The sequence below is a fragment of the Triticum aestivum genome, chromosome 3D (assembly GCF_018294505.1).
Source record: "Triticum aestivum cultivar Chinese Spring chromosome 3D, IWGSC CS RefSeq v2.1, whole genome shotgun sequence".
NCBI classification, from domain to species: Eukaryota; Viridiplantae; Streptophyta; class Magnoliopsida; order Poales; family Poaceae; genus Triticum; species Triticum aestivum.
The window spans coordinates 133,099,239-133,111,518 of NC_057802.1; positions in this window are offsets into that span (position 1 = coordinate 133,099,239).

The following is a 12,280-nucleotide window of genomic DNA, read 5'->3' on the forward strand; positions in this document are numbered from 1 at the left end:
CATTTTATGATTATGAAATTTGGCAAATGGATGTCAAAACTGCATTCCTGAATGGATTTCTGGAAGAAGAGTTGTATATGATGCAACCGGAAGGTTTTGTCGATCCAAAGGGAGCTAACAAAGTGTGCAAGCTCCAGCGATCCATTTATGGACTGGTGCAAGCCTCTCGGAGTTGGAATAAACGTTTTGATAGTGTGATCAAAGCATATGGATTTATACAGACTTTTGGAGAAGCCTGTATTTACAAGAAAGTGAGTGGGAGCTCTGTAGCATTTCTGATATTATATGTGGATGACATATTGCTGATTGGAAATGATATAGAATTTCTGGATAGCATAAAAGGATACTTGAATAAAAGTTTTTCAATGAAAGACCTCAGTGAAGCTGCTTACATATTGGGCATCAAGATCTATAGAGATAGATCAAGACGCTTGATAGGACTTTCACAAAGCACATACCTTGACAAAGTTTTGAAAAAGTTCAAAATGGATCAAGCAAAGAAAGGGTTCTTGCCTGTGTTACAAGGTGTGAAGTTGAGTCAGACTCAATGCCCGACCACTGCAGAAGATAGAGAGAAAATGAAAGATGTTCCCAATGCTTCAGCCATAGGCTCTATCATGTATGCAATGCTGTGTACCAGACCTGATGTGTGCCTTGCTATTAGCCTAGCAGGGAGGTACCAAAGTAATCCAGGAGTGGATCACTGGACAGCGGTCAAGAACATCCTAAAATACCTGAAAAGGACTAAGGATATGTTTCTCGTTTATGGAGGTGACAAAGAGCTAGTTGTAAATGGTTACGTCGATGCAAGCTTTGACACTGATCCGGACGATTCTAAATCGCACACCGGATACGTGTTTACATTGAACGGTGGAGCTATCAGTTGGTGCAGTTCTAAACAAAGCATCGTGGCGGGATCTATGTGTGAAGCGGAGTACATAGCTGCTTCGGAAGCAACAAATGAAGGAGTCTGGATGAAGGAGTTCATATCTGATCTAGGTGTCATACCTAGTGCATCGGGACCAATGAAAATCTTTTGTGACAATACTCGTGCAATTGCCTTGGCAAAGGAATCAAGATTTCACAAGAGAACCAAGCACATCAAGAGACGCTTCAATTCCATCCGGGATCAAGTCCAGGTGGGAGACATAGAGATTTGCAAGATACATAAGGATCTGAATGTTGCAGACTCGTTGACTAAGCCTCTTCCACGAGCAAAACATGATCAGCACCAAAACTCCATGGGTGTTAGAATCATCACTGTGTAATCTAGCTTATTGACTCTAGTGCAAGTGGGAGACTAAAGGAAATATGCCCTAGAGGCAATAATAAAGTTATTATTTATTTCCTCATATCATGATAAATCTTTATTATTCATTCTAGAATTGTATTAATCGGAAACATAATACATGTGTGAATACATAGACAAACATAATGTCACTACTATGCCTCTACTTGACTAGCTCGTTAATCAAAGATGGTTAAGTTTCCTAACCATAGACATGAGTTGTCATTTGATTAAACGGGATCACATCATTAGGAGAATGATGTGATTGACTTGACCCATTCCGTTAGCTTAGCACTTGATCGTTTAGTTTACTGCTATTGCTTTCTTCATGACTTATACATGTTCCTATGACTATGAGATTATGCAACTCCCGATTACCGGAGGAACACTTTGTGTGCTACCAAACATCACAACATAACTGGGTGATTATAAAGGTGCTCTACAGGTGTCTCCGATGGTACTTGTTGAGTTGGCATAGATCGAGATTAGGATTTGTCACTCCGATTGTCGAAGAGGTATCTCTGGGCCCTCTCGGTAATGCACATCACAATAAGCCTTGCAAGCAATATGACTAATGAGTTAGTTGCGGGATGATGCATTACGTAATGAGTAAAGAGACTTGACGGTAACGAGGTTGAGCTAGGTATTGAGATACCGACGATCAAATCTCGGGCAAGTAACATACCGTTGACAAAGGGAACAACGTATGTTGTTATGCGGTTTGACCGATAAAGATCTTCGTAGAGTATGTGGGAACCAATATGAGCATCCAGGTTCCGCTATTGGTTATTGACCGGAGACGTGTCTCGGTCATGTCTACATAGTTCTCGAACCCGTAGGGTCCGCACGCTTAAAGTTCGGTGACGATCAGTATTATGAGTTCTTGTGTTTTGATGTACCGAAGGTAGATCGGAGTCCCGGATATGATCACGGACATGACGAGGAGTCTCGAAATGGTCGAGACGTAAAGATTGATATATTGGACGACTATATTCGGACACCGGAAGTGTTCCAGGTGGTTTCGGAGAAAATCGGAGTGCCGGAGGGTTACCGGAACCCTCCGGGAGAAATAGTGGGCCTTATGGGCCTTAGTGGAGAGAGAGATGGCTGGCCTAGGGAAGGCCGCGCGCCCCTCCCCCTCTGGTCCGAATTGGACTAGGAGAGGGGGCGGCGCCCCCCTTTCCTTCTCTCTCTCCCCCTTCCTTTCCCCCTCCTAGTAGGAGTAGGAAAGAGGGGAGTCCTACCCCTACTAGGAGGAGGACTCCTCCTCCTGGCGCGCCTACATGGGGCCGGCCGGCCTCCCCCCTTGCTCCTTTATATACGGGGGCAAGGGGGCACCTCTAGACACACAAGTTGATCTGTTGATCTCTCCCAGCCGTGTGCGGTGCCCCCCTCCACCATAATCCACCTCGATCATATCGTAGCGGTGCTTAAGCGAAGCCCTGCGTCGGTAGCATCATCATCACCATCATCACGCCGTCGTGCTGACGAAACTCTCCGGCGAAGCTTTGCTGGATCGGTGCTCGCGGGATGTCATCGAGTTGAACGTGTGCTGAACTCGGAGGTGCCGTGCGTTCGGTACTTGGATCGGTCGGATCGTGAAGACGTACGACTACATCAACCGCGTTGTGCTAACGCTTCCGCTTTCGGTCTACGAGGGTACGTGGACACACTCTCCCCTCTCGTTGCTATTCATCACCATGATCCTATGTGTGCGTAGGAATTTTTTTGAAATTACTATGTTCCCCAACACCTCCACCTAAAGGTGATCATGTGTTTGAATTAAAACAATTTCCAGACACTTTGAAATATGCTTATCTTGATGAGAGAAAGATATATCCTATTATTATTAGTGCTAACCTTTCAGGACATGAAGAAGAAAGATTATTGAAGGTTCTGAAGAAGCACTGAGCTGCTATTGGATATCCTCTTGATGATTTAAAGGGCATTAGTCCCACTCTCTGTCAGCACAAAATTCATATGGAACCTGATGCTAAACCCGTTGTTGATCACCAACGACATTTAAATCCTAAAATTAAAGAAGTGGAAAGAACTAAAATACTGAAGCTTCTGGAAGCAGGTATAATTTATCCTATAGCTGATAGTAGATGGGTAATTCCTGTTCATTGTGTCCCTAAGAAGGGAGGTATTACTGTTGTTCCTAATGATAAGAATGAAATTATTCCCTAAAGAATTATCACTGGCTATAGAATGGTAATTGATTTTGGAAAATTAAATAAAGCTACTAGAAAAGATCATTACCCTCTCTCTTTTATTGATCAAATGCTAGAAAGATTGTCAAAGCACACACATTTTTGTTTCCTTGATGGAAATTCTGGTTTTTCTCAAATACCTGTCTCACAACCTGATCAAGAAAAAACCACATTTACTTGTCCTTTTGGAACTTATGCTTATAGACGTATGCCTTTTGGTTTATGCAATGCACCTGCTACCTTTCAAAGATGTATGACTGCTATATTCTCTGATTTTTGTGAAAAGATTGTTGAGGTTTTCATGGATGATTTTTCCATCTACGGAACTTCTTTTGATGATTGCTTAAGCAACCTTGATCGAGTTTTGTAGAGATGCGAGCAAACTAATCTTGTCTTGAATTGGGAGAAGTGCCACTTTATGGTTAATGAACATAATGTCTTGGGACATAAAATTTCTGAACGAGGAATTGAGGTGGATAAAGCCAAAGTTGACGCAATTGAGAAAATGCCATGTCCTAAAGATATCAAAGGTATTCGTAGTTTCCTCGGTCATGCTGGTTTTTATAGGAGGTTTATTAAAAACTTCTCTAAAATTTCTATGCCTCTTACAAATCTGTTACAAAAGGATGTTCCATTTGTTTTTTAGATGATTGTGTAGAAGCCTTTGAAACACTTAAATTCATCATCTAAAACATTAAATGTGAGTGGATGACACAACATGCGCTTGAAGGCCTGGACCGTCATCTTCACGCCTCGCTCCCCACATGGGTTGTGCGCATGGTGGGAGGTGTGCATAGTGGGAGACCACGACAAAAGACCGTGGCCATGTGGCGCTTGAGCCCATTACAAGTCCAACTCGCATCACCAACGCAAACAACTGTTGGGGAACGTAGCAATAATTCAAAATTTTCTACGCATCACCAAGATCAATCTATGGAGTCATCTAGAAACGAGAGAGAGGAGTGCATCTACATACCCTTGTAGATCGCGAGCGGAAGCGTTCAAAAGAACGGGGTTGATGGAGTCGTACTCGTCGTGATCCAAATCACCGATGATCCTAGCGCCGAACGGACGGCACCTCCGCGTTCAACACACATACGGAGCAGAAACGTCTCCTCCTTATTGATCCAGCAAGGGGGAAGGAGAGGTTAATGGAGATCCAGCAGCATGACGGCGTGGTGGTGGAAGTAGCAGGATTCCAACAGGGCTTCGCCAAGCTCTGCGGGAGGAGGGAGATGTGTCATGGGAGGGAGAGGGAGGCGCCAGGGCTTAGGTATTGCTGCCCTCCCTCCCCCCCACTATATATAGGGCCAAGGGAGAAGGGGGGCGCAGCCTTGGCCCTTCCTCCAAGGAAGGGTGCGGCCAGGGAGGAGTCCATCCTCCCCAAGGCACCTTGGAGGTGCCTTCCCCCTTTAGGACTCTCCCTTTCCCTTATCTCTTGGCGCATGGGCCTCTTGGGGCTGGTGCCCTTGGCCCATATAGGCCAAGGCACACACCCCTACAGCCCATGTGGCCCCCCGGGGCAGGTGGACCCCCTTGGTGGACCCCCGGACCCCTTTCGGCACTCCCGGTACAATACCGATAATGCGCGAAACTTTTCCGGCGACCAAAATAAGACTTCCCATATATAAATCTTTACCTCCGGACCATTCCGGAACTCCTCGTGACGTCTGGGATCTCATCCGGGACTCCGAACAACTTTCGGGTTACCGCATACTAATATCTCTATAACCCTAGCGTCACCGAACCTTAAGTGTGTAGACCCTACGGGTTCGGGAGACATGTAGACATGACTGAGACACCTCTCCAGCTAATAACCAATAGCGGGATCTGGATACCCATATTGGATCCCACATGCTCCTCGATGATCTCATCGGATGAACCACGATGTCGAGGATTCAATCAATCCCGTATACAATTCCCTTTGTCTACCGGTATGGTACTTGCCCGAGATTCGATCGTCGGTATCCCGATACCTTGTTCAATCTCGTTACCGGCAAGTCTCTTTACTCGTTCCGTAACACATCATCCCGTGATCAACTCCTTGGTCACATTGTGCACATAATGATGATGTCCTACCGAGTGGGCCCAGAGATACCTCTCCATTTACACAGAGTGACAAATCCCAGTCTCGATTCGTGCCAACCCAACAGACACTTTCGGAGATACCTGTAGTGCACCTTTATAGCCACCCGGTTACGTTGTGACGTTTGGTACACCCAAAGCATTTCCTACGGTATCCGGGAGTTGCACAATCTCATGGTCTAAGGAAATGATACTTGACATTAGAAAAGCTCTTAGCAAACGAACTACACGATCTTGTGCTAGGCTTAGGATTGGGTCTTGTCCATCACATAATTCTCCTAATGATGTGATCCCGTTATCAACGACATCCAATGTCCATGGTCAGGAAACCGTAACCATCTATTGATCAACGAGCTAGTCAACTAGAGGCTTACTAGGGACATGGTGTTGTCTATGTATCCACACATGTATCTGAGTTTCCTATCAATACAATTCTAGCATGGATAATAAACGATTATCATGAACAAGGAAATATAATAATAACCAATTTATTATTGCCTCTAGGGCATATTTCCAACAGTCTCCCACTTGCACTAGAGTCAATAATCTAGTTCACATCACCATGTGATTAACACTCACAGGTCACATCACCATGTGACCAACATCCAAAGAGTTTACTAGAGTCAACAATCTAGTTCACATCACTATGTGATTAACACTCGATGAGTTCTGGTTTGATCATGTTATGCTTGTGAGAGAGGTTATTAGTCAACGGGTCTGAACCTTTCAGATCCATGTGTGCTTTACGAATATCTATGTCATCTTGTGGATGCTACCACGCGCTACTTGGAGCCATTTCAAATAACTGCTCTTATACGAATCCGGTTTACTACTCAGAGTCATCCGGATTAGTGTCAAAGTTCGCATCGACGTAACCCTTTACGACGAACTCCTTTTCACCTCCATAATCGAGAAAATTCCTTAGTCCACTAGATACTAAGGATAAGTTCGACCGCTGTCATGTGATCCATTCTCGGATCACTATTGTACCCCTTGACCAACTCATGGCAAGGCACACTTCATGTGCGGTACACAACATAGCATACTGTAGAGCCTACGTCTAAAGCATAGGGGACGACCTTCATCCTTTCTCTCTCTTCTGCTGTGGTCAGGTCTTGAGTCTTACTCAATACTCACACCTTATAACACAGCCAAGAACTCCTTCTTTGCTGATCTATTTTGAACTCTTTCAAAATCATGTCAAGGTGTGCGTTCTTTGAAAGTATCATCAGGCGTCTTGATCTATCTCTATAGATCTTGATGCCCAATATGTAAGCAGCTTTATCCAGGTCTTCCTTTGAAAAACTCCTTTCAAACAACTCTTCATGCTTTCCAGAAATTCTACATCATTTCGGATCAAAATATGTCATTCACATATACTTATCAGAAATGTTGTAGCGCTCCCACTCACTTTATTGTAAATACAAGTTTCTAACAAACTTTGTATAAACCCAAAAACTTTGATCACTCCATCAAAGCGTATATTCTGACTCCGAGATGCTTGCTCTAGTCCATGGAAGGATCGCTGGAGCTAGCATACCTTTTAGCATCCTTAGGATCGACAAAACCTTTCTGATTGTATCACATACAACCTTTCCTTACGAAAACTGGTAAGGGAACTTGTTTTGACATCCATCTGCCAGATTTCATAAATGTAGCTAATGCTAACATGATTCCGACGGACTTAAGCATCGCTACGGATGAGAAAATCTCATCGTAGTCAACTCCTTGAACTTGTGAAAATACTCTTTGCCACAAGTCGAGCTTCATAGACGGTAACATTACTGTCCACGTCCGTCTTCTTCTTAAAGATCCATTTATCTCAATGGCTTGCCGATCATCGGGCAAGTTCACCAAAGTCCATGCTTTGTTCTGATACATGGACCCTATCTCGGATTTCATGGCTTCTAACCATTTGTCGGAATATGGGCCCACCATCGCTTCTCCATAGCTCGTAGGTTCAGTATTGTCTAACAACATGATTTCCAAGACAGGATTACGTACCACTCGAAGTAGTACGCATCCTTATCGACCTACGAGGTTTGGTAGTGACTTGATCCGAAGTTTCATGATCACTATCATAAGCTTCCACTTCAATTGGTGTAGGTGCCACAGGAACAACTTCCTGTGCCCTGCTACACACTAGTTGAAGTCATGGTTCAATAACCTCATCAAGTCTCCACCATCCTCCCACTCAATTCTTTCGAGAGAAACTTTTCCTCGAGAAAGGACCCGTTTCTAGAAGCAATTACTTTTGCTTCCAGATCTGAAATAGGAGGTATACCCAACTGTTTTGGGTATTCTATGAAGATGCATTTATCCGCTTTGGGTTCGAGCTTATCAGCCTGAAACTTTTTCACATAAGTATCGCAGCCCCAAACTTTTAAGAAACGACAACTTAGGTTTCTCTAAACAGTGTCGTCTCAACGGAATTGCGTGGTGCCCCTTTTAAAGTGAATGCGGTTGTCTCTAATGCCTAACCCATAAACGATAGTGGTAATTCGATAAGAGACATCATGGTATGCACCATATCCAATAGGGTGCAGTTATGATGTTCGGACACACCATCACACTGTGGTGTTCCAGGCGGTATTAATTGTGAAACACTTTCCACAATGTCTTAATTGTGTGCCAAACTCGTAACTCAGATATCTCTATGATCATATCATAGACATTTTATCCTCTTGTCATGACGATCTTCAACTTCACTCTGAAATTACTTGAACCTTTCAATAATCCAGACTTGTGTTTCATTAAGTAAATATTCTCAGCAGCTACTCAAATCATCTGTGAAGTAAGAACATATCGATATCCACTGCGTGCCTCAGCACTCATTGGACTGCACACATCAAATGTATTACTTCCAACAAGTTGCTCTCTTGTTCCATCTTACTAAAAACGAGGCCTTTCAGTCATCTTGCCCATGTGGTATGATTTGCATGTCTCAAGTGATTCAAAATCAAGTGAGTCCAAACGATCCATCTGCATGGAGTTTCTTCATGCATATATACCAATAGACATGGTTCGCATGTCTCAATCTTTCCAAAAACGAGTGAGTCCAAAGATCCATCAACATGGATCTTCTTCATGCGTTTTATCCCAATATGACTCAAATAGCAGTGCCACAAGTATGTGGTACTATCATTACTATCTTATATCTTTTGGCATGAACATGTGTATCACTACGATCGAGATTCATTTTAGGTGCAAGACCATTGAAGGTATTATTCAAATAAACAGAGTAACTGTTGGAAATATGCCCTAGAGGCAATAATAAATGGTTATTATTATATTTCTTTGTTCCTGATAATTGTCTATTGTTCATGCTATAATTGTGTTATCCGGAAATCGTAATACATGTGTGAATACATAGACCACAATGTGTCCCTAGTAAGCCTCTAGTTGACTAGCTCGTTGATCAACAGATAGTCATGGTTTCCTGACTATGGACATTGGATGTCATTGATAACGGGATCACATCATTAGGAGAATGATGTGATGGACAAGACCCAATCCTAAGCATAGCTCAAAGATCGTGTAGTTCGTTTGCTAGAGCTTTTCCAATGTCAAGTATCTTCTCCTTAGACCATGAGATCGTGCAACTCCCAGATACCGTAGGAGTACTTTGGGTGTGCCAAACGTCACTACGTAACTGGGTGACTATAAAGGTATACTACGGGTATCTCCGAAAGTGTCTGTTGGGTTGGCACGGATCGAGATTGGGATTTGTCACTCCGTATGACGGAGAGGTATCTCTGGGCCCACTCGGTAATGCATCATCATAATGAGCTCAAGGTGACTAAGGAGTTAGTCACGGGATCATGCATTGCGGTACGAGTAAAGAGACTTGCCGGTAACGAGATTGAACAAGGTATTGGGATACCGACGATCGAATCTCGGGCAAGTAACATACCGATTGACAAAGGGAATTGTATACGGGGTTGATTGAATCCTCGACATCGTGGAACATGTGGGAGCCAACATGGGTATCCAGATCCCGCTGTTGGTTATTGACCGGAGAGGTGTCTCGGTCATGTCTGCATGTCTCCCGAACCCGTAGGGTCTACACACTTAAGGTTCGGTGACGCTAGGGTTGTAGAGATATGAGTATGTGGAAACCCGAAAGTTGTTCGGAGTCCCGGATGAGATCCCGGACGTCACGAGGAGTTCCGGAATGGTCCGGAGGTGAAGAAATATATATAGGAAGTCCAGTTTCGGCCACCGGGAAAGTTTCGGGGGTTATCGGTATTGTACCGGGACCACCGGAAGGGTCCCGGGGGTCCACCGGGTGGGGCCACCTATCCCGGAGGGCCCCATGGGCTGAAGTGGGAAGGGAACCAGCCCTAAGTGGGCTGGGGCGCCCCCCATGGGCCTCCCCCTGCGCCTAGGGTTGGAAACCCTAGGGTGGGGGGCGCCCCACTTGACTTGGGGGGGAAGCCACCCCCCTTCCCTTGGCCGCCGCCCCCCCCATGTAGATGGGTTCTAGGCTGGCGCCCCCCTCCCAGGGGGCCTATATAAAGGGGGGGGGAGGGAGGGCAGCAACATCTCAGCCTTGGGCGCCTCCCTCCTCCCCTGCTACACCTCTCTCTCTCGTAGAAGCTCGGCGAAGCCCTGCCGGCATCCCGCTACATCCACCACCACGCCGTCGTGATGTTGGATCTCCATCAACCTCTCCTTCCCCCTTGCTGGATCAAGAAGGAGGAGACATCGCTGCACCGTACGTGTGTTGAACGCGGAGGTGCCGTCCGTTCGGCACTCGGTCATCGGTGATTTGGATCACGGCGAGTACGACTCCGTCATCCACGTTCATTGGAACGCTTCCGCTCGCGATCTACAAGGGTATGTAGATGCACTCCTTTCCCCTCGTTGCTAGTATACTCCATAGATGGATCTTGGTGATGCGTAGAAAATTTTAAAATTCTGCTACGATCCCCAACAGTAACCATTATTCTCCTTAAATGAATAACCGTATTGCGATAAACATAATCCAATCATGTTTATGCTCAACGCAAACACCAAATAACAATTATTTAGGTTTAACACCAATTTCGATGGTAGAGGGAGCATGCGATGCTTGATCACGTCAACCTTGGAAACACTTCCAACACATATCGTCATCTCACCTTTAGCTAGTCTCCGTTTATTCCGCAGCTTTTATTTCGAGTTACTAACACTTAGCAACCGAAACGGTATCTAATACCCTGGTGCTGCTAGGAGTACTAGTAAAGTACACATTCATATAATGTATATCCAATATACTTCTGTCGACCTTGCCTGCCTTCTCATCTACCGAGTATCTAGGGTAGTTCTGTTTCAGTGACCGTTCCCCTCATTACAGAAGCACTTAGTCTCGGGTTTGGGTTCAACCTTGGGATTCTTCACTAGAGCAGCAAATGATTTGCTGTTTCATGAAGTATCCCTTCTTCCCTTGCCCTTCTTAAAACTAGTGGTTTTACTAACCATCAACAATTGATGCTCCTACTTGATTTCTACTTTCGCGGTGTCAAACATCGCGGGTTGCTCAAGGATCATCATATCTATCCCTGATATGTTATAGTTCATCACAAAGTTCTAATAGCTTGGTGGCAGTGACTATGGAGAACCATCACTATCTCATCTGGAAGATTAACTCCCACTCGATTCGAGCGATTGTGGTACTCAGACAATCTGAGCACATGCTCAACGATTGAGCTTTTCTCTCTTAGTTTGCAGGCTTAAGAAACTTGTCAGGGGTCTCATACCTCTTGACGTGGGCACTAGTCTGAAATCCCAATTTCAGTCTTCGGAACATCTCATATGTTCTGCGACGTTTCAAAAAACGTCTTTGGTGCCACAATTCTAAACCGTTAGCATTACGCACTGAACTATCACGTAGTCATCAAAACGTGTATGTCAGATGTTTCCCAACATCTACAGACGACGCTGAGGTTCAGCACACCGAGTGGTGCATTAAGGACATAAGCCTTCTGTGCAGCAATGGGGATAATCCTCAGTTCACGGACCCAGTCCGCATAATTGCTACTATCAACTTTCAACTAAATTTTCTCTAGGAACATATCTTAAATAGTAGAACTAAAGCGTAAGCTATGACATAATTTGCAAAGACCTCTTGACTATGTTCATGATAATTAAGTTCATCTGATTATTTAATGAACTCCCACTCAGATAGACATCCCTCTAGTCATCTAAGTGATACATGATCCGAGTCAAACTAGGCCGTGTCCGATCATCACGTGAGACGGACTAGTCATCATCGGTGAACATCTCCATGTTGATCGCATCTACTATACGACTCGTGTTCGACCTTTCGATCTCTTGTGTTCCGAGGCCATGTCTGTACATGCTAGGCTCGTCAAGTCAACCTAAGTGTTTCGCATGTGTTCCGAGGCCATGTCTGTACATGCTAGGCTCGACAACACCCGTTGTATGCGAACGTTAGAATCTATCACACCCGATCATCACGTGGTGCTTCGAAACAACGAACCTTCGCAACGGTGCACAGTTAGGGGGAACACGTCTCTTGAAATTTTAGTGAGGGATCATCTTATTTATGCTACCGTCGTTCTAAGCAAATAAGATGTAAACATGACAAACATCACATGCAAATCATAAAGTGACGTGATATGTCCAATATCATCCTGCGCCTTTGATCTCCATCTTCGAGGCGCGGCATGATCACCTTCGTCACCGGCAT